Raw genomic sequence first — 25111 nt, 5'->3', positions numbered from 1 at the left:
TCTGAAGAAGTTTCTAATAAGAAAATATCTGCCTTGGAAGGGGGGCATAATTTGACTTGTCATTATGCTGGGTGACCTAATATATCATCTTTTATGATTTTAAGCCTGACCGCAGGCTCCTCTCTTGTCTGTCTTATCAATAGATAACCTGATTCAAAACTTTTTTTTAATGTATTCACTCAAACCTATAATTATCCTATAAAAAAAGATAATTAAATTCAATGAATGGCAATAACAGTGAGAAAGGGAGTTAATTCCAAGGGATAAAGTACAATGGCAAGTAGGATGTTTCCTCTAGTTGAGTAATTTCTTCTAACTTCTCCACTTATTTTATTTATTATTATTATTATTAATTATTACTTTGCCCCCTTACTTGAAAGGAAGTCTATTAGGGTCTTTCTAAGTTTGGCTTCAATGGAACTAAGTTTTACTGCATTAAAAAGGTTTACTTTTGTTCTCATTTCCATTCAGTGCTGTATTTATGCTAATATAGCTATTAAAATGCTATATATGATCATGGTAATCAGGGTAATATTATGGGCTTGATTCTCCTAAAACAGCTGTAGTAGCAATAACTCTGATTTATTGAGTGTTTATTGTATGGCAAGCATTTAATGTGGACTATCTCACTTAATTATCTCAGTAATATTGTAAAATATTATTACCAAACTATCCTCTTAATCACATTATCCTATTGCATGTAGAATATTGACCCAAGAAATCACTCCACCATATGAGGCTGGTGTCTTATGGGAATATGCCTTGCTTGGATGAGAGAAATGTGGCCATCTCAGCATAAATCATCAGCACTCCTGGAAAGACAATTTAAAATGTTTATACATGTGCTTTCAGCCTAATCACATAAAGAATAACATCTTTTTTTTTTTAAATCTTTATCCATGGAGGCATAATGTTCTAGGTTGTTAAAGCAACCAAATAAAATATCACTCAATTTGAAAACCTTGTGGCTAGACCATAGATATTTATTTAGGAACAAGGAAGTATGTCCATAAAAAAAAAAAAAAGCAAAACAAATAAATGCAACTGTAACACAGTTGTTGGATTGTCTTTTGTGACTATAGTTTAGTCCCAGCCAATGTATTATTTCTCAAATTATGCAAGTATTAAAATAACCAGAAAAAATGCTATAGGCCAGTAAATGTGTGTGTGTGTGTGTGTGTGTGTGTGTGTGTGTGTGTTGTATATGAATGTGAACATGTGTTTCAAATTATCTGTTTGTGAAAGGTCATTTTCTGTTTTTCTTTTGATTAATAAGTAATAGGTGAGATTACAAATTCTGGTACTTAGAAAAATATATATTTGAAATATACTAGTTTGTTACCACTGGCCAAGACAAACTTAATTTGTATAAGGCACTGAATAATATCTTTCTGGAAAGACAATTCAGTTGTATTTCAAATATACCAAGTGGATTTGGTGACAGAAACCAAATTGCATGCACACTGCATGCATATTGAAGTTAGAAGCAACATTGTAAATTCTTAAGTAAATGTTGATAACTTGTTCTAACTCTTCTTGATATTTCTCATCAGTGGGCATAACAGGACTGAAGATGTGGAATCTCATGAAGTAGCTATCTCTTGGGTAGCAGAATATATGATTCTTTATATGAATCAGTGAGTTCTGAGCAAATTGATAAGGTTGACAAATTTATGGTTGCTGTTCTTCCCTGATTTTTATCCACCACAACTCTTAGTCTTGTCACATCCCTTTGATGACCCCTCCTTAGGTTCCCAGACCAATGTTGCTGTGTACAACTATGTAGATTGTGTACTTAGCAAGGGCATTTCACATAAAGAGGGTATCAGTCACATTATAAACATCATAATTTTTTTACATTTTTTACAATTTTCTGAAAGATAGTACTAAAGTTTTTTGATCTAAACAAATCAGTATGCTATTAAATCTTTCTGAGAGATGGAAATGAAATTTCCTAAGTAATAGGAACTTTTTAGTTTTTCATTTGTCCAAAGGTACTGTTTTAGCTTAAACGAGCCCTGATGTATATCTTTTGCCACCCCAAGCTACTCTTTTACAACAGGTTACAGTTCCTAAATTTTTCTACATTTCTCATGACTCTTATACATTATTTGCAAATATCACTTATCAAGTAATGCTGAGTTGGTTTTAGGTACTTTGAGGTCCACTGGCATGAAAGATGATATTCCATCCTTTTACTTTCAGTCTGGATGCATATTTAGGTTCAAAATGAGTATCTTGTAGACAGCAAATGGATGGGTCATGTCTTTTTATACAATCTGCAACCCTGTAGCATATTATGGGAGCATTTAGGCCATTTACATTGATAGTGATTATTGAGAGATATGATTTTAATGATGCCATGTTGCCTGTAAGGTCTTTGTTTCTATAGATTGTGACTTTCTGTTCTGTATCACTCTTGGGGCCTTTTTAATTTTATACAACCCCCCTTAATGTCTCCTGTAGGGCTGGTTTCATGGTTACAAAATTGGTCAGTGACTGGCGATTCTGGAAGGTCTTTATCTCTCCATCAATTCTGAATGACAACCTTGCTGAACAAAGGATCCTTGGCTGCATGTTTTTCTCTGAAAGAGCTTTAAAATGCCCCCCCCAACCCTTTCTCTCATTTCAGGTCTGTGTAGACAGGTCTGACATAATCCTGATACCTTTGCCTTGGTACGTGGGAAAGTTCTTTGCTGTGGCCACTTTCAATACTGTATCCTTGGATCTAATAATTGCAAATTGCACTATGACGTGACGTGGCATAGGTTTGTCGTGGTTGAATTTGGGAGGGATCCTCTCTGCCTCTTGGACATGAATGCTTGTTTCCTTTGCTAGATTAGGGACGTTTTCAGCTACAATTTGTTCAAATATCTCTTCTAGACCTTTGTTTTTCTCCACCCCCTTGGGGATGCCAATGATTCTGACATTGGAACGTTTCATTGAGTCAGTAATTTCCTGTAACCTACATTCTTGAGATTGGATTTTTTTGAGCGAAGTTTCTATCTTAGCTTTCTCTTCTACTAACCCATCCTCCAATTCACCGATTCGTTCTTCTGCCTCATTCACCCTGGCTGTCAGAGCATCTAGTTTTGACTGCATTTGATTCATAGTATTTTTAATTTCTGCCAGATTCACTCTCATTTCTGCCCTTAGAAATTCTATATTCTCGTTAAATTTTTGTTAATATTTTTTTCAAGTCTACTCATCATCTTGACCATTGTTACTCTAAACTCCACTTCTGATAATTTGGTTATATCCATGTCCATCATTTCTGTGGCAGAGGCCACAGACTCATTGTCTTTTCTTTTCTGGGTGGGGGCTTCTCCTTCTCATCATTCTGATGAGGAGAGGTTGCGGGGTTGTCCAGAGTCCAAATTATTGACCAGGACCCAAGCAGTGTGTACGTGTTTTAGGGATCTTAGGGATGTGGGCTTCTTGATTTTTCAGCCTGCCTTCTGGGGGAGGGGCCTGCTGCACCGATACTCAGGCAACCCTGTTTGGGTAGAGTCTCCCTGTCCTCTGCAAGGGGGGATGGGGATAGGCACACTGTGAGCCAGTATTTCCAGGCTTTTGTTCTCTGGCGGCTTTCCCTGGCAGTTTTCTATGCCTCTTCTGAGAGTCAGGTAGGTAAATGAGAGATGTGGTAGAGATATATCTCACCTAGGAATAGATCATAAAGTTAGCATATAAAGTGAAAGGATTATATGGTCAAATTTACTCTTGAAATACAATAGGGAAGCATCACATTAAAAAATAATAAATATAATCTTATATGACCACTTTCTCTGCCAGTATTGAAACAGATCACTGTTTTCTTGATTGAGCATAGATGAAGTCATTGGCTTATTGTCAGGGACCATGGACTATAAAATAATGCATCTTTGAACACTTAGATTTCCATTTAGGATGTCAAAAAAAATTAGATCCTAAAAGGCATGCAAGGTCACTAACTAAAGGATGAAAATGGTTCACTCTTGGTCTAATTCTTAATGAAGTCAGTGGCAGAAAAATTATCTGCATACCTGCACTTATTATCTCTATCTTTGTCTCTCACTTTTTTCATGTATAGTGAAATTACTGTAAGTTAAGAAAAAAGAAAAATGAAACCAGCATAATTTGGGTCTGAATGGGTATTTTAATGGTCTTCAAATCATACCATGTAGGATTTTACACATAAGTTGTCCATATGGGATTCAGGGGCCAAACCTGTAGATATTTATTTGATTATTTCTTTGGTACTTATGGAATATAAGCAATGATGGGATGCAAAAAGGCTTTCTCAAGCCCTTAACATTTCTTTGCATATCATATAATCACTTTTAACAATGAAACATCACTATTGTCATTGTCTTTTTCTGAAATATTTTTCCTATTCATATAACCTTAACAAATAATTAGGAATTCTAACATGTGACACAATAGAGATCTGATATTATAGGAATGGGGAATTGGAAAGAAACATAGAGAGCATTTAGTTTCCCTCATTTTCTGGGTTAAGATACTGTGCTCCAGAGATATTAGATTGATGACTTACTTGTCTAAGGACACCACTGAAGTAATTATTATAATTATTATATTATTATTATAAATGCATCTATTTATCTGTCTATCCATCCACCCATCTGTCTATTCATTCTTCATATATTGAATATCTTCTATGTATCAGGAATGGAATGAAGCACTGGGTTAAAGATACAAATAAGAAAACTCAAGGGCCTTATGAACTAGAAAGAGAGACAGATATATGAAAAGGTCATTTTTCTGTGCTATATTACAATAATAGGAATATGCAGAGGGGTATAAAGGAGTATAGGAAAAGGTTACATTACTTAGAATGGGCTTTTGGTAAATAATCCTGGAGGAAATGATAAATAAGGTGAAAGGCAATGAATAAATTTAGAGTAAACCAAGCAGAAATTGGTCAAGGGAAAGAAGGAAGAAAGTCATGGAGATTAGGCAAAACCTAGTTGTCTATGTGAGGGAACTGAATGTAGTTTAGAATTGTTGGATTAACAGTATATATTGTCAATGAGATTCAAGAATGGAAGGGTGAGGCTGGAAAGTATGGCAGAGACAATAGTGGAAATATTAGTATTTTATGTTTCAAATCTTGGGCTTCATTCTATAGAGTTTTCCAAGAAATCCACACTCTTGGGGGGATCCTCAAGACGGCAGGAGAGTAGGGGACCTCATTTCATCTGGTCCCTTGAATTTACCTGGATATCTATCAAACCATTCTGAACACACATGAATTCAACCTGAGATGTAAGAAGATTTATATGGATCTCTAAAAGCAGAAAAATGACTACATTTTGCAAGGTAGGAAGTGAAGAACCTTGATTCTTCAGGGGAAATATCAGAAGGTAAATGGAAGGGGGAGGGAGCCTCCAAAAGCTGGCCATCAGAAAAAGATATAACACTGGAGCATAAAATCAGGAACTTCAGAAATCTGCTCCAGTGAGAGGCATCCATTTCTGAAAAGGGCACAGGGGATGAAAAGGGCAGAATTCTAGGTGGACCATTGTGGTGTCAGGATTCCAGGAGACTCAGAAAAAATGGGGGAGCCTGAACCAATAGAGTACCCAAGCAGTGGAACAGGGATACTAGTTATGGTCAGTGAGCCCAGAAGGGACTCTCATCTCCAGTCACCATAAACTGCAATCTGGGCCAGTAGGAAGACCACTCTCTGCCTGAGCACCCTGAAAAGGACTAGAAGCTGTGGGCTTTTTAACATCCCAGGGGAGACAAAAAGTGGATTGTGCCCAGACAGGGCAACAGCACTTAGGGCAGTGTGGCCCCCCAAAGGACACTGGGGCAGCACCCAGCCATGACCTGGGAGCCATGGAAGAGGGTGGACATTCGAAGCCATGGCCACTAGCAATTGCAAAGGCATAGAGCACAGAGACTCTTGTGGGTCCCTGGAACTCCCCTGGGAGAGTTGCAACAGGTGTGAAAAGCGCAGGTCTGTGGAATTTGGTACACACAGAAGTGGGGAGAGTTTGATCTGGAGGGTTTATTGGAGAAAGGGGATCTTGTGGCTCTGGGCCAGAGATTCCTGAGCAGCCATATTTGCTCTGACCCTCTAAAAAGAAGTGGAAAGATGCCAGAGAAAAAAAGCCACACAGCCAATCAGCCCACATTAAGCCCATCCCCCTGACAAGGGGTGGGGCAACTCCACCCAGGCAGAGATGCCTGGGAAGCAGAGCAGCAGGCCTCTCTCCCAGAAGACAGACTGGAGAAACAGGTGAATGATAAGATTATTTCCCATAGGACAGTAGAACTCCAGCACCAGGGGAAAGTAATGTAGAGACTCCCAAGTGTTCCCTCACAACTTGTTTATACTTCAGGCTAAAATTCTACATTTCTTTTTTGTTTCCTTTCTTTTTTCTTTCTTTTTTTTTTAAACCATGTTCTCATTTCAAATAGATTTTTGTTTCTCAACTTATGCTTTTAAGTCACTTTTTAACTTTTTTCATATCTATGTTTTATAGATTTATGCACCATACTAGCCCATTTTTCACTCTATTCAATTTTATCTTGAGATTATATATATATATATATATATATATATATATATATATATATATTCTGATTTCTTTGCAATTTTTGGATATAGTGCTTCCAACACACAGACCAAAAAACAATCAGAAAAAGGCAGAGCACCCTACTTTGTCCACCCTGAGAGAAAATAGTCTCTCCCCCACCTTTTCTTTTATTTTATTGTTTTGGATCATCCTGGCTTTGTGAATCTGTGGTAGCTTCCAACCACTTTAGATTTTTTCTAGGGGCATTTTGCTTGAGTCATGGTTGATATTTTGGACTCTGTTCTTTTGCTCAACCATCCCTTGACAGATGACTAGGAGGAAGAACTCTCAAAAAAGAAAAGAACAAGAGAAAATGTCCTCTGCCACAGAACTAATAGATATGGATAGAAGAAAGATGTCAGAGATAGACTTCAGGATAGCAATCATGAAGTCAATAGCTAGGCTTGAAAAAAGTATTAGTGACAATATAGAATCTCTAAGGGCAGAAATGAGACCGAATCAGGCTGGACTTAAAAATGCTATGAATGAGATTCAGTCTAAACTGGGTACTCTAACAGCCAGAGTAAATGAGACAGAAGAGAGAATAAGTGATCTAGAAGATAAGCTGAGGGAAAGGAAGGAAATTGAGGAAAACAGAGATAGGCAGCTAGTAGTCCATGGAAAAAGGCTTGAAGATACTAATGATGCCATGAAACATTCCAATGTCAGAATTATTGAGATCCCCAAAGGGGTGGAAAGAGAGAGAGGGTTAGAAGGTATATTTGAGCAAATCATAGCTGAGAACTTCCCTAATCTGGAGAAGGAAACAGTCATTCATGTTCAAAAGGCAGAGAGGACCCCTCCTAAAATCAATAAAAATAGATCAACAAACCAACATATAATAGTGAAGCTTGCAAATTTTATACCCAAAGAAACTATCCTGAGAGTAGCTAGGTAGAGCATATTCCTTACATATGGAAGGAGGAACATCAGAATAATATCACACCTATCCACAGAAACCTGGCAAGCCTGAATAGGCTGGCAATACATATTCAGGGAACTAAATGAGAAGAACATGCAGCCAAGAATAATTTATCCAGCAAGGTTGTCATTCAGAACGGGTTGAGAGATAAACAGCTTCCAGGACAGGCAGAAACTGAAAGAATATGTAACCACCAAGACTGCCCTGCAAGAAATATTAAGGGAGATTCTGTAAGTGAAGAGAGACCCCAAGAGTCACATAGACCAGAAAGAATGAGAAAATCTACAGAAACAGGGACTTTGCAGGCAATACAATGGCACTAAATTCATATCTTTCAATAATTACTCTGAATGTGAATGGGTTGAATGCTCCCATCAAGAGAGACAGGGTTTCAGATTTGATTAAAAAACAGGACCCAACCATATGCCATCTATAAGAGATTCATTTTGAACCTGAAGGCACCTCCAGATTGAAAGTGAGGGGCTAGAGAACAATTTACCACACCATAGACCTCAAAAGAAAGCTGGGGTAGCAATCCTCATATCAGACAAATTAGATTTTAAACCAAAGACCATAATAAGAGATGTAGAGGAACACTCTATCATACTTAAGGGTCTATCCAACAAGAAGATTTAACAATTTTAAATATCTATGCCCCCAGTGTGGGGCAATATATAAACCAATTAACAACAAAATAAACATATGGATAATAATACATTAATAGTAGGAAACTTTAACATTCCATTCACAGCAATGGACAGACCATCTAAGCAGAAGATCAATGAAGAAAGAAGAGCTGTGAAGGACACATTGGACCAGATGGACTTCATAGATATATACAGAACATTCCACTCTAAAACAACAAAATACTCATTCTTCTCAAGTGCACATGGACTTTCTCCAGAATAGATCACATACTGGGTCACAAATCACGTCTCAATTGATACCAAAAGATTGAAATTTCCCTGTGTATTTTCAGACCATAATGCTTTGAAACTGGAACTCAACCACAGGAAAAAAATTGGAAGGAATGCAAACACTTGGTGGTTAGAGAACATAATGCTAAAGAATGAGTAGGTTAACCAGGAAATTAAAGAAGAACCTAAACAAGTCATTGAAAGCAATGAGAATGAAAACACATTGGTTCAAAACCTGTGGGATACTGCAAAGGCAGGCCAAAGAAGGAAATACATAGCCATCCAAGCCTCTCTAAAAAATTAGAAAAATCCCAAATGCACAAAATAACATTACACCTAAAGTACCTGGAGAAAAGACAGCAAACAAAGCCCAAACCAACAGGAGAAGATAAATAATAAACATTAGAGCAGAAATCAATGAAATAGAAACCAGGAAAAAACATTAGAACAGATCAATGAAACTAGAAGCTCGTTCTTTGAAAGAATTAATAAGATCAATATCCTCTGGCCAGACTTATCCAAAAGAAAAGAGAAAGGACCCAAATTAAGAAAATCATGAATGAAAGAGGAGAAATCACAATTAATAACAAGGAGATAGAGACAATTATTAGAAATTATTACAAGCAACTACATGCCAACAAATTAAGCAGTATGGAAGACATGGATGTCTTCCAGAAACCTGTAAACTACCGAAAGTGAACCAGGAAGAAATAGACAATCTGAACAGGCCAATACCCAGTAAGGAATTTGATTTAGTAGTCAAAAAACAAGAGTCCAGGGCCAGATGGCATCCCAGGGGAATTCTACCAAACATTTAAAGAAGAGGGCGCCTGGGTGGCTCAGTCCATTAGGCATCTACCTTCAGCTCAGGTCATGATCCCATGCTCCTGGGATCGAGTCCCACATTGGACTCCCTGCTCATCAGGGAGCCTGCTTCTCCCTCTCCACCCCCATCTTGCTCTCTGTCACTATCTCTGCTCTCTCTCAAATAAATAAGAAATCTTTAGAGAAAAACATTTAAAGAGGAAATCTCACCTATTCTACTGAAGCTGTTTCAAGAAATAGAAATGGAAGGAAACCTTCCAAACTCGTTCTATGAGGTCAGCATTACCTTGATCCCAAAACCAGGCAAAGACCCCATCAAAAAAGAGAATTACAGACCAATATCCCTGATGAACATGGGTGCCAAAATTCTCAACAAGATCCTAGCCAATAGGATCCAACAGTACATTAAAAGGATTATCCATCACAACCAGGTGGGATTTATTCCTGGGATGCAAGGGTGGTTCCACATTTGCAAATCAATCACCGTGGAAGATCACATTAACAAAAGAAGGGACAAGAACCATATGATCTTCTCAATTGATGCAGAAAAAGCGTTGCAGCATCCTTTCCTGATTAAAACTCTTCAAAGTGTAGGGAAGGAACATACCTGAATATCATAAAAGCCATCTATGAAAAGCCCAGTGCAAATATCATTCTCAATGTGGAAAAACTGAGAGCTTTTCCGTCAAGGTTGGGAAGAAGACAGGGATGCCCACTCTCACCACAAGTTTTCAACATATTACTAGAAGTCCTAGTCTCAGCAATCAGAGGACAAAAGGAAATAAAAGGCATTCAAATTGGGAAAGAAGTAGTCAAACTCTCTCTTTGCAGATGTCACAATACTTTATGTGGAAAACCCAAAATACTCCACCCACAAATTACTAGAACTCATATAGCAATTCAGTAATGTGGCAGGATACAAAATCGATGAAAAGAAATCAGTTGCATTTCTATACACTAACAGTGTAAATGAAGAGAGAAAAATTAAGGAATCAATTCCATTTATAATAGAACCAAAAACCATAAGATACCTAGGAATAAACCTAAACAAAGAGGTAAAGGATCTATACTATAGAAACTACAGAACACTTATGAAAGAAATTGAGGAAGACACAAAGGGTTGGAAAAACATTCCATGCTCATGGATTGGAAGAATAACATTGTGAAAATGTCTATGTGCCCCAGAGCAATCTACACTATCAATTCAAACCCTGTCAAAATGCTATTGGCATTTTTCACAGAGCTGGAACAAACAATCCTAAAATTTGTATGGAGCCATAAAAGACCCCAAATTGCCAGGGGATTGTTATAATACTAATATTTTTCTCTTCTAATTATGTATTTTACTCCACCATAAAATGATGACAAGTTACTTGTTATTTTTGAGACAGTAGATCCAGAATGAAATATTTAGGACCCAAGTTATCAAATTAGTCCCTTTTTTTCATATCCAATGGGGTCCCTATTAGGGTATGTACTTAACATTATTGCATAATACCTATGAACATATCCCTGAGAATGCTCTTAGGCCAACATTAATGTTGTCTAGGTTAGTGCTCAATATCTACATGCCAACCCTTGGCTTGTTGGGACACTTTGCAATTAGTTTTCTGCCCTTTACCCTTCATGTCAAACTTCCCCTTTCTTCTATTCCCTCAGGTGCTTAATAGCTAATTTAATAAACTGAATCAATTTGAGGTTTTAATGGTTAGTAATGGTTTAGTGTGCAACTCTTCTCAGACAATATTTGTCTTTTAATAAAGCACTCAGTGTTTTTACTTAAAGGAACAAATATGAGGACTTTAACAAGACTGGAGAGGAAAATATAACCATAGAATATTACACCTGGAATGGACCTTAAAGATCTTTTTATGAAAATGTCCTATTTCAAAACTGAGTAAACTAAGGAGAAACTAAGGGAAAACTAAGGGAGAAAAGGTAACTTGCCCATGGTTTAAATGCTCGTTAGTAGCAAAACAAAGACCAAATGCCAGATCTACTAATTCTCAGTACAGAACTCTTTCCACCTCACCACATTGGAGAAGGAAAGTGTTCTGGTAAATCGCCATCTAGGAGGGCATTAATTCTATAAGTCTGCTTGCTTTAATAATTTTCTAAGTATTTTGTAGTCATTTCTACAATCTAATCATAGAAAAATTTATGTAACAGTGATTCAAAAATTTTAAACACAACTTCCATTTACTAAACACCAAATCTCATAAGTTCCTTTAATGCTGTTTGGAATTAAAAATAAATTAAGATTACCTCTAAAAGAAAATCAAAGTAATTTTAATTTCAGAATATACTTTTTTCTAAGAATACATGTTCCCTTGTTCAAGTTAATGGCCTGCACACCTAAGGGATTTAGACTTCCTAATAAAAAGTCTTTTCTACAGTATAAATTTACAGTGAGGTCATGATATTATGTATGAGGAAACTAGGCATATTATCTGACTCTTATGTGTTCTTAAAACCTACACCTATTTAATGACACATGTGACTTTTTAGTTTAACTGTCTTATTTCTCCAAAGATAAACTCTCTCATTTTAGAAATAGTATGATATGACTGATATTGTGGTATTTACTACTACACTACTTTTATCTCTGATCTTTCCTGTGAGCTTCTTGGCTAGTTTATAAGTGGAAATAATGAATTTCCCAATAGACACAAGTAGATATCTTTATTTAAGTAGAAGTCCTTTGCCATTTGGCATGAAAAAAAATGACTATATATGACTGACAAATGTAATTCAAGCCATAGGCACGATGTTATTTCACCTAAATAATCATGAATAATAACAGATTTGTCATTTTAACATTAACTTCCACTTTTAAGATTTTTCTGTGACTATTTTAGACCACATATATACATTTACAACACATGTTGTCTGCAATACAACTACTGTTGTCCAGCACTGGGGGACTGAAATTCCTTTGTTTCTACAAAAACTACTGATTTTGAATATATTTTTAGTTTTAAAAGTTCAAAATCCTAAGACAGTAAATCTTAAAAAATAAATATCATTAAATTATTTTTTGAGTTTATGGAGATAACAGTGAAGTAAAATGCTGGATATATATGATATTTACTTTACCATGGTTACCCACTGTTATGTAACAACTACTCCCAAGTTTAGTGGCTTAAAACAACACACCTTTTATTATACCTAAAATTTTCATGTGTCAAAAATTCAGACAAGGCATAGTTGGTTAAATAATTTTGTTTTTCCCCTTGGCTTGAATGAGGTCATTCATTAATACTCACTTAGGGGCTCATCTTATCTGAAAAGTCCAAGATAGCTTTGATCGCAGGCCTGGCACATTGATGGGGCAGGTGAGCTTAGCTGGGACTTTCTCTGTCTCAGTGTAGTATTTAGGTCCCTTCCTTGTCTCTAACAATGTAGTCAGACTTATTGCATAATAGCTCAGGGCTCCAAGAGTGAGTGTTCTAAGAAATAGAAGTGGAAACCGTTGGTGTCAAGGTGACACTAATTTCATTACCAGGATCCTTTTCTGCAGTATCTCAGTGCACACATGGAAACTTATCTTTTAATGAAAACTATTGAATAATTTAGTCATGTCCCCTTTGTCCTTCAATCACAAAGATTTGGTGTCACTTAACCATTGACCTTTTTATTATTATTATTTCATTTTTTACTGTGTGCGATAACTTTGATACACCATAAAGATAAGAGGTATTTCTTTGTTTGGCATAATTATGAAGTAAAAATTGCTAAATTTCTATTTAAAATGTTGGACTCAAAATGATTAAGACAGTCATAATAGATGTTGTGACTATCTTAAATATAAATGTTATATATATATTATACATATAAAATATATATAAAAATATAAATATATTTATTTGGGTTTTTTTGTCATTTAGGTCAATATGTGGTAATTTGTGGCATTAATATACAAAGAGGCAGAGAAAAAGAATTTATACACTAGAAGCTACCAATTGACTGAAAAACTGAGTGAATGTTTTATAGCAAAAGTAGGCTTGCAGTTTATCCTAATAATGTCTTTAGCAAATAAAATTCGGTCTAATAACATAGTTTGTGTGGGTTCTTAAAACACAGACTGTCTAAATAAATAAAATATTTTAAGAAAAGGGGGGGTGCCTGGGTGGCTCAGTCAATTGGGTGGCCAACTTTAGCTCAGGTTATAACCACAGGATCCTGGGATAAGCCCAGCTTCAGGCTCCTTGCCCAGTAGGGCTACTGCTTCTCCCTCTCCCTTTGCCCCTCCCCCACTTCTCTTTCCCTCTTTCTCTCTCAAATAAATGAATACAATCTTGAAAAAAAAACCAACACTGTCATTCAGGGATTTTCTTTTCTTTTTTCTATTCACATTATTATTATTATTAATTATTATTATTGTTATTACTACTACTATTATTTGCTTTTGTAACATTTGGGGTAAGTTAGTCTTCATTGATACAACTCTTCATATTTAACAGGTTGATGATGTGTGTATGGGGGAGTATGGGTGGGAATGGGGCAAAAGTACTTAAAGGTTTCACACCAATGTGAGAGCAGTTTTCTCTATTCTTTTGCATTTTATATTTGGTAACTCTTGAACGTGGTTATTTAGTTCTTTACAACTTGAGTATATAGAGAAACTGAGGAGAAGAAATCAATGAATTGTCTTTTAACAAGATGCTCTACCTACTCAAATTTATTCTTGATGAAATTTATAAAACACCACTATTTTTCCCTCTCCCTATATGTAGATGAGAAAATTCAGTTATATTAACAGAGAAACACTGTTTTTAATTCTCTGTCGCATGATCCTAAACTTACTACCTGACTGATGAGAGGCAGACAAATTTAACAATGCAAATTCAGAGCCAAAACTTTTGTGGGAGACAGCAAGGTATAGTCTCAAGAACAAGATTTTGGGCTTATAAAACTGGAATTCAAATTCTAATTCTGTGCTATATATTAGTTGACCTTTAGTAAGTCATTTGGGTTGTGCTATGTCTTAGTTTCCTCATTTTCAAAATGGGTAGAAGACTGATGCATCTGTAATGTCATATACAATGGTGAGCATAAAAACACTTTTTTAAATTGTGACTGACCACTTCCAAGCTATGCTGCCAGAATTTAAGTGTTCAAAGATCAAAGAACTAGAACAATTACTTCCAATCTTTTCACCAACAAGACCTATTAATTTGTTGCAAAATTCTTTTGCTTCAAAAAGAAAATCTATCAAAACATTTTGGTCAGGAACTGAAAGCTAAAATGCTGTATATCATTTAGAACATGAGAAAGCTAAGCGGAGTTTACTAATGAGATGATTAGTCAACAGTAACTTTTTCAAAAAGCATTTTGAGATGAATAAAGAAATGTTTCTTTATGAAGCATTATTGGATTTAAAAAAACCTACAAAGATCAGAAGAAAGATGAAATAATAATTTTAAAAAATAGCTGGATTTCCTACCTTCCTCTTGACCAGAACAAAATCATTATTTTCTGCTATATAGCCTATGAACCAGCCATACTAGCTGGACATTATAAGACTGAAGTGCTGACAAGATAGCAGAGGTCCGTGCATCCCTAGCAAGTATGTTTTCCACAAGTAAACTAGGAGCAAGGGAGTAATTATGGGAAAAAAAAACTATCATACTAAAAGGACAGTATTTGGAATAAACGGGCAAGTATAAAAGGGTAGGTTAGCTAAAGGTAACTTGTTAGAATAGGTTGTATCCACAATGAACAATTAAGTAACAAAAAATCAACACAACCAAAACAAGAGTAAAATCCCTCAAACATCACATTTACCAATATATCCTAAATGAAGGCAAAAGTAACAAATCTAATTACCACACACTGTTATCTCAAAGCTTGTTCTATATTTTGTTCTCTGTCTTATTTTGAAAAATATAATGTGAAGAAGGCATTTTAAAAAAATGAATGGATTATTTTATTTTTTCATTTAAAATATTTTATTTTGGGACACCTGGGTGGCTCAGTTTGTTAAGTGTCTGCCTTTGGTTCAGGTCACAATCCCAGGGTCCTGGGACCAAGTCCCACATTGAGCTCCTTGTTCAGCAGGGAGCCTGCTTCTCCCTTTGACTGCCACTCCCCTTGCTTGTGCCCCTTCTCTCTCTCTCTGAAAAATAAATAAATAAAATTTTAAAATAAATAAAATAAAGTAAAATGAAATAAAATATCTTGTTTTTTAAAGAGAAAACCACTCAGGTTGAGCTCAGGGTGTCCATGAGGTTCTCTGAGTCTGTTCCCAAGCACATCTGCAATTTAAATGTCACACCTGTCCCCCAGATTCAGCCCTCCAACCACAGTAATCCCTAAGTCTTCTTTGACATGGACATCAGAAGGGAGTGAGTTGGTTGAATTGCCTTAGAATTATTTGCGGATATTGTACCCAAAACTGTAGAAATTGTTCATGCCTAGGCTACAGGAGAAAAAAAGCATTGGACCCACCACTGGGAAACCTCTTGATTTCAAAGGATACCCTTTCCAATGAATTATTAAGAAATTTACGGCTAATGAATCATCAAACTTTACATCAAAAACCAGGGATGTACTGCATGATGACTAGCATAATATAATAAAAAAATATTATTATAAAAAAAAGAAATTTATGGTTCAGGGTGGAGACTTCTCAAATCAAAATGGGACAGGTGGAGAAAGTATTTATGGTGAAAAATGTGAAGATGAAATTTTCTATTATAAGGATGATCAAGAAGGTTTATGGAACATGGCAAATGCAAGCTGCAATACAAATGGTTCTCAGTACTTTATCAACAGTTCCAACTCCTCATTTGGATGGGAAACATGGTATTTGGCTAAGTAATTAAAGGAATGGGTGTGGTAAGGATACTGGAAAATGTAGAAGTGAAAGGTGAAAAACCTGTCAAAATATGTGGTATTGCTGAATGAAGAGAATTGAAGGAGGGAGATCGTTTGAGCATATTCCCAAAAGATGGTTCCGGTGACAGTCACCCAGATTTCCCTGAAGATGTGGATATAGATTTAAAATATGTGGATAAAATTTTATTAATAAGGGAAGACTTAAAAAAATTAGAAATTTATATATATATTTTTTTCCCCAAATCCCAGAACTGGGAGATAGACATTAAAAAAAAAAAGTTGTAAGATATGTGAAAGGTTCAAATGTTATTATTGAGAAAGCAGATAGTTTGAAGCTACAGCCTATAGCTTTAAACTGTGTGCTGAATATTGTTGCTTATTAACAGAAGATGTCAAACCAGCAGGTAGCAATTGACAGTTGTTTGGAAGTTCTTGAAATAGACCCATCAAATATCAAAACATTGTACCATACAGCTCAAGGATGGCAAGGATTAAAAGAATAGGATCATGAATTTTATTTAATTATTCTTTAAGTTCCTGGTTGACCCATTCATTCTTTAGTAGGATGTTCTTTAGCCTCCATGTATTTGAGTTCTTTCCAACCTTCCTCTTGTGATTGAGTTTCAGTTTCAAAGCATTGTGGTCTGAAAATATGCAGGGAATGAGCCCAATCTTTTGGTACCAGTTAAGATCTGATTTGTGACCCAGGATGTAATCTATTCTGGAGAATATTCCATGTGCACTCAAGAGGAATGTGTATTCTGTTGCTTTGGGATGGAATGTTCTGAATATATCTGTGAAGTCCATCTGGTCCAATGTGTCATTCAAAGTCTTTATTTCCTTGTTGATCTTCTGTTTAGATGATATGTCCATTGCAATGAGGGGGGTGTTAAAGTCCCTTACTATTATTGTATCATTATCAATGTGTTTCTTTGATTTTGCTATTAATTGGCTTATATAATTGGCTGCTCCCATGTTAGGGGCATAAATATTTACAATTGTTAGATCTTCTTGTTGGATAGACCCTTTAATCCATTATGATATAGTGTCCTTCCTCACCTCTTATCACAGTCTTTGGTTTAAAATCTAATTTGTCTGATATAAGGATTGCCACCCCAGCTTTCTTTTGATGTCCATTATCATGATAAAGGGTTTTCCACCTCCTCACTTTAAATCTAGAGGTGTCTTTGGGTCTAAAATAAGTCTCTTGCAGACAGCATAGGTCTTGCTTTTTTATCCAATCTGATACCCTGTGTATTTTGATTGGGGCATTTAGCCCTTTTACATTCAGAGTAACTATTGAAAGATATGAACTTAGTGCCATTGTATTGCCTGTAAGGTGACTGCTACTGTATCTTGTCTCTGTTCCTTTCTGATCTGTTACTTTTGGACTCTCTCTTTGTTTAGAGGACCCCTTTCAATATTTCTTGTAGGGCTGGTTTGGTGATCACAATTTCTTTTAGTTTCTGTTTCTCCTGGAAGCTTTTTATCACTTCTATTTTGAATGACATCTTAGCTGGATAAAGTATTCTTGGCTGCATATTTTTCTTGTTTATTACCTTGAAGATATCATGTCAGTCCTTTCTGGACTGTCAGGTGTCTGTGGATAGGTCTGCTGCCAATCTAATGTTTCTACCTTTGTAGGTTACAGACCTCTTGTCCTGAGATGCTTTCAGGATTTTCTCTTTGTCTCTGAGATTTATAAACTTCACTGTTAGATGGGGGATTCTCTGTGCCTCTTGGAATTTCATACCTGTTTCCTTCCCCAGGTTAGGGAAGTTCTCTGCTATAATTTGCTTCAATATACCTTCTGCCCTTTCCTTTCTTTCTTCTTCTGTGATCCCAATTATTCTAATATTGATTCGTTTTATGGTATCACTTATCTCTTGAATTCTCCCCCTCATGATCCAGTATTTGTTTATCTCTCTTTTTCTTAACTTCTTTATTCTCCATCATTTGGTCTTCTATATAACTAATTTTCTCTTCTGCCTCATTTATCCTTGCAGTTAGAGCCTCCATATTTTATTTAATCTCATTAATAGCCTTTTTGATTTTGACTTGGTTAGATTTTAGTTCTTTTATTTCCCCAGAAAGGGATTCTCTAGTGTCTTTTATGCTTTTTTTCAAGCCCAGCTACTATCTTTATAATCATTATTCTGAACTCTAGTTCCAACATCTTACTAATGTCCATATTGATTAGGTCCCTGGCAGTCAGAACTGCCTCTGGTTCTCTTTTTTGAGGTGAGTTTTTCTGCCTTGTTATTCTGTCCAGAGAAGAATAGATGAACAAGAGAACAAAATACTAAAAAAGCAACAATGACCCAAGAAAAACGTACACTAAACAAATCAGAAGAGACACAAAATGGGAGGGGGAATATAATCAGATGGGTGAGTGGAATAGAGTAATACACTGGATTCTGTGTGTATTTTGGTCTGGTTTTTAGAAAACTAGATCCCAAAATTGTAAAGAAAGAAAAACTTGTATATACACAAAAATAAAATTAAATACAATGAAAGGATAGAATATAACTGTAAAAATGGGAATTAAAAAAAAAGAAAGAAAAAACAATAACAGCAACAACAACAAAAAGGAAGGGAAATAAACAAACAAGTGAACAGAACAGAGCCATACATTATCTCCTGAGTGTATTTTGGTCAGTTTATTAGAGGAAACCACATCTCAAAATTGTAAAGAAAGAAAAACTTACATATACAAAAATAAAATTAAATACATTGAGAGGATAGAATGTAACTGTAAAGGTGAAAATTTACAAAGGCTTTAACAAAAGAAAACAAAAAAGGAAGAAGAGAAAAAAGTAAAAGAATATGATCAGGTGGGTGAATAGAACAGAGCCATACACTAGAATTTGGTTGTATTCTGGTCTGTTAAAAGAAACTGCATCCCAAAATTTTAAAGTAAGAAAAACTTATATATATATATATATATATATATATATATATATATATATATATACACACACACACAAATAAGGTTAAATACAATGAAGGGATAGAATATGACTGAAAAAATGAAAATAAAAAAACATTTTAAAAAATGAATTTGTAAGATAAGGAGTTGGTTCAAAAGTAAAGAAGAAAAATTTTTTAAAAATTAAAAGAAAGAAAAATTTTTAAATTAAAGTTGAAAGACTAAAGTATTATGGGAAGAAAGCCATGAATTCTATGTGCTGTATTCCCCTAGCACTGGAGTTTTGCAGTTTTGATTGATCAGTAAACTTGGTCTTGTCTGGATGTTCTTGCTGATCTTCTAGGGGAGGGGCCTGTTGCATTGATTCTCAAATATCTTTGCCCCAGGCAGAATTGCACCGCCCTTGCCAGGGGCCAGGCTAAGTAATCTGCTCTGGTTTTCTCTATGTGGCTTTGGTTCCCTGAACCTTTTCCAAGCAGTGTTAGAGGATAAGAATGAAAATGGTGGCCTCCCAATCTCTGGGCCCAGAGGCAAAAGCTTGGGGCCCCACTACTCAATGAGCCCTCAGAGAAAAGCAATCTATCACTACTGTCTCCCTAGTCTCCAGTTGCTTACTGGCCTGTGATTGAGTGTTTCTATCTCAAACACACGACCCCATTTGGAGTCTCCAAACCCAGCAGACTCCTGCAGCACACTCCCATGTTGCTCTTCCCAGGGGAGGAAGGGGAGTCTCCTTGGTTCTGCTGCTTCTTGGGCCCCTGCTTGAAAAGCAGAGTTCCGACTGTGCTGTGGATCATGGTTTATGGCAACCCTGAGCTGAGAGCCCACTCCTGGGCTCACTCTTTGCAGCCAGCTTCCCTGCTCCAATACCTGGGTGCTCTGCCACACACAGGCAACCCGTCTTCCTGTGACCCCGAGACTACACTACCCCAGTGAGGGCTCCATCCCCTGCTTAGCCACCTGAGTGATGTCCCTCATAAGAGCAGACATCTAAAAGTTCTGATTTTGTGCTCCACTGCTCTATCACTTGCTGGTAGCTGGCTGAAGGAGTCTCCCTCCCTGCAATCTATCTTCCCATATAACACCTCAGATACACTTTTCTTCACCTCCTACCTTGCAGAAAGTGGTTGCTGTTCTATTTGTAGAGTTGCTGCTCTTATTTTCTTTGCTCTCTGGTTGAGTTCACAGGTGTTCAAGATGGTCTGATAGCTATTTAGCTGAATTCATGGGAGCAAACTAAATTAAGGTCTCCTACTCCTCCACCATCTTGAACTATCCAAATAGTTCTCTTCAATTCATTGAAACAAATGAAAACGAAAACACAACTGCTCAATATCTTTGGGATGTAGCAAAGGTGGTCCTAAGAGGGAAGTATATAACACTACAAGCCTTTCTCAAGAAACAAGAAAGATCTCAAATACACAACCTAATCTTACACCTAAAGGAGCTGGAGAAAGGACAGCAAATGAAACCTAAACCCAACAAGAGAAGAGAAATAATAAAGATTAGAGCAGAAATCAATGAAATAGAAACCAAAAGAACAGTAGACAGGTCATTGAAATTAGGAGCTGGTTCTTTGAAAGAATTAATAAGATCAATAAACCCCTGGCCAGGCTTATCAAGAAGAAAAGAGAAAGAACCCAAATAAATAAAATCATGAATGAAAGAAGAGAGATCACAACTAACACCACAGAAGCACAATTATAAGAACATATTATGACCAACTATATGCCAACAAACTAGACAATCTGGAAGAAATGGATGCATTCCTAGAGACATATCAACTACCAAAACTGAACCAGGAAGAACTAGAAAACCTGAACAGACCCATAACCAGCAAGGAAATTGAAGCAGTAATCAAATCTCCAAACAAATAAGAGCTCAGGGCCAGATGGCTTCCCAGGGGAATTCTACCAAACATTTAAGAAGAATTAATACCTATTCTTCTGAAGCTGTTTTAAAAAAATAGAAATGGAAGAAAAACTTCCAAACTCTTTCTAGGAGGCCATCATTACCTTGATCCCCAAACCAGACAAAGACCCCATCAAAAAGGATAATTGCACATCAATATCCATGGATGCAAAAATTCCCACCAAAATACTAGCCAATAGGATCCAACAGTACATTAAAAGGATTATTCACCATGACTAAGCAGGATTTATTCCTGGGTTGCAAGGTTGGTTCAACATCTGCAAATCAATTAATGTGATACACTATATAAATAAAAGAAAGAACAAGAACCATATGGTCCTCTCTGTAAAGGCAGAAAAAGCATTTGACAAAATGCAGCATTCTTTCTTAATTAAAATTCTTCAGGGTAGGGATAGAAGGAACATACCTCATTATCATAAAATCCATCTGTGAAAAACCCACAGTGAGTATCATTCTCAATGGAGAAAAACTGAGAGCTTTTCCCCTACAGTCAGGAACATAGCAGGGATGTCCACTATCACCACTGTTATTCAACACAGTAGTAGAACTCCTACCCCAGCAGACAACAACAACAACAAAATAAAAAGCATCTGAATCAGCAAAGAAGTCGAACTCTGACTCTTTGTATATGGCATGATACTTTATGTGGAAAACCCAAAAGACTCCACCCCAAAATTGCTAGAACTCACACAGGAATTCAGTAAAGTGGCAGGATATAAAATCAGTGCACAGAAATCAGTTACATTTCTATAAACCAACAATGAGACAGAAGAAAGAGAAATTAAGGAGTTGATGCCATTTACAATTGCACCCCAAAGCATATGATACGTAGGAATATATCTAAACAAAGAGGCAAAGGATCTATACTCAGAAAACTATAGAATACTCATGAAAGAAATTGAAGAAGACACAAAGAAATGGAATAGCATTCCATGCTCATGGATTGGAAGAACAAATATTGTTAAAACGTCTATGCTACCTATAGCAATCTACACATTCAATGCAATCTCTATAAAAATACCATTAGCATTTTTCACAGAACTGGAACAAATAATCCTAAAATTTTTATGGAACCAGAAAAGACCCTGAATCACCAGGGGATTGTTGAAAAAGAAAATGAAAGATGGTGGCATCACAATTCTGGACTTCAGGCTCTATTATAAAGCTGTGATCATCAAGACAGTATGGTACTGGCACAAATACAGACAGATAGATCAATGGAACAGAATAGAGAACCCAGAAATGGACCCTCAATGCTATGGTCAACTAATCTTCGACAAAGAGGAAAGAATATCTAATGGAAAAAAGACAGTCTCTTCAACAAATGATGTTGGGAAAACTGGACAGCCACATGCAGAAGAATGAAATTGGGGTGGCTGTGGCAATTTCTTAATGTAGGACAACACTGAAGTTTGCCACATCAATGGACTCTTCCTTTCACTTGAACACTTAGAGGGCATTGTAGGGTTATTAACTTCCCTGGTTTTAATATTGTCTGTCTAGGGATGTAGGGAGGCCTGAGGAGAGGGAGAAAGATGGAGGGAATGGCCAGGCAGTGGAGCAGTCAGAACCCACACAACATTTATGGATTAAGTTTGCCTTCTTGTATGGGTGCAGTTTGTGTTGCCTCAAAACCATTATGATAGCAACATCAAAGACCACGGACTACAGATCACTGTAACAAGTATATTAATAACAAGAAGGCTTGAAATAATGCAAGATTTACCAAAATGTGACAACAGAGACAAGAAGTGAGCAAATGCTCTTGGAAAAATGGTGCCAATAGACTTGCTTTACGGAGGGTTGCCACAGTCTTCCAACTGGTAAAAACACAGTATCTGTGAAGCACAATTAAGGCAAATAAAATAAAATTAAGTATGCCTGTAAAAAAAAAAAGAAGAATGAAATTGGACCATTTCCTTATACCATACACAAAAATAGGCTCAAAATGGATAAATGACCTAAATGTGAGACAGGAATCCATCAAAATCCTTAAGAAGAACTCAGGCAGCATCCTCTTCAACCTTGGCCACAGCAACTTCTTGCTAGACACGTCTCCAAAGGCAAGGGAAACAAAGACAAAAGTGAACTATTGGAACTTCATTAAGATTAAAAGCTTCTGCACAGCAAAGGAAACAGTCAACAAAACCAGAAGACAACCAACAGAATGGGAAAAGATATTTGCAAATGACATCAGATAGAGTGTTAGTATCCAAAATCTATAAAGAACTCATCAAACTCAACACCCAAAGAACAAATAATCCAATCAAGAAATGGGCTGAAGACACGAATAGACATTTCTGCAAAAAAGACATCCAAATGGCCAACAGACACATAAAAAAGTGCTCAACATGACTCGGTGTCAGGGAAATACAAATCAAAACCACAATGAGATACCACCTCACACCAGTCAGAATGGCTAAAATTAACAAGTCAGGAAACAACTGATGTTGGCAAGGATGCAGAGAAAGGGAAACCCTCTTACACTGTTGATGGGAATGCAAGTTGGTGCAGCCAGTCTGGAAAGCTGTATGGAAGTTTCTCAAAAAGTTGAAAATAGAGATACCCTAAGTCCCAGCAATTGCACTACTGGGTATGTACCCCAAAGATACAAATGTAGTGATTGGAAGGGTCACCTGCATCCCAATGTTTACAGCAGCAATGTCCACAATAGCCAAATTATGGAAAGAGCCCAGATGTCAACTGACACATGAATGGATAAAGAAGATATGGTGTAAATATGTGTACAATGGAATATTACTCAGCCATCAAAAAATGAAATCTTGCCATTTGCAACAACATGAATGGAACTAGAGGGTATTATGCTAAACGAAATAAGTCAATCAGAGAAAGACAATTATCGTGTTATCTCACTGATAAGTGGATTTTAAGAAACAAGGCAGAGGATCATAGGGGAAGAGAGGGAAAAAATTAAACAGGATGAAACCAGAAAGGGAGACAAGCCATAAGAAACTCTTAATTTTAGGAAACAAACTGAGGGTTGCTGGAGGGGCGGGGGGTGGGGGATGGGGTGCTGGATGATGGGCTTTGGTGAGGGTATGTGTTGTGCTGAGCACTGGGTGTTGTTTAAGACTGATGAATCACAGACCTGTACCCCTGAAAAAAACAGTAAATTATATGTTAATTTAAAAATAATTATAATAAAATTAAAAAAAATAAGATCAAGCATTGGCTGATCTTAAATAAAGCTCAGGAGATAGCATGAGAAGATAAAGTTATCCAGGCAGAATTGCTGAAAGTCAAACCAAAGACAAAGGCACAGAAAGATAAAGGGAAGGCAGCATATGCAAAAATGTTTGCCTAATAAGGAATTCAGTTTTACTTAAATATTATGCATTCATTTTATATGGGCAAAAAGAAAATTTAAAGACTTTTTGCTGTGATATGTGATCCATAATGTATTTCTTTGATATTTCAGTTTCACATTGTTTACAGTTTAAGAATAGTGAAAATTTTCACTTTTAATAAAGCAGTGTTACCAAAAATAAAATGTTTTATTTCATTATTTAAATTTTTTACATTCAATTATCTTTTCCATTTTTATTGAAATACAATTAACATATAAAATTGTGTGTTTCTTTTTTAAGTTTTTGTTTAAATTCCAATTAACATACAGTGCAATATTAGTTTCAGATGTAGAATTTAGTGATTCATTACTTATATACAACACCCTGTGCTCATGACTAATAGTGGCATCCACAACCAACCACCCATTTAACCCATCTTCCCACCCACCTCCCTTTCAGCAACCCTCAATTTGTTCTGTATGGTTAAATGTCTGTTTCTTGGCTTGCCTTTTTTCTCATATGTTCATCTGTTTTGTTTCTTAAATTCCACATATGAGTGAAATTATATGGTATTTGTCTTTCTCTGAGTGATTTATTTTGCTTAGCATAATATTCTCTAGTTACATCCATGTAGTTGTAAATTGCATTATTTCATTCATTTATATGACTGAGAAATAGTCCATCATATCTATCATCTACCTATCTATCTATCATCTATCTATCTATCATCTATCTATCTATCTATCTATCTATCTATCTATCTATCATCTATCATCAATCATCTATCTATCATCTACCATATAGAGGATATAGACCATATCTTCTTTATCCATTCATCAGTCAATGGACAT

General features: G+C 36.2%; 1 pseudogene; it reads left to right on the top strand.

Moving 5' to 3' along the window:
* The first annotated feature begins 15476 nt into the window (after positions 1–15476).
* On the top strand, positions 15477–24277 carry LOC113244318 (peptidyl-prolyl cis-trans isomerase D-like; annotated as a pseudogene).
* The last annotated feature ends 834 nt before the right edge of the window (positions 24278–25111 follow it).

The sequence above is a fragment of the Ursus arctos genome, chromosome X (assembly GCF_023065955.2).
Source record: "Ursus arctos isolate Adak ecotype North America chromosome X, UrsArc2.0, whole genome shotgun sequence".
NCBI classification, from domain to species: Eukaryota; Metazoa; Chordata; class Mammalia; order Carnivora; family Ursidae; genus Ursus; species Ursus arctos.
Note: the sequence above shows the minus strand (reverse complement) of the source record. Positions and strands in the feature narration are given on the sequence as shown.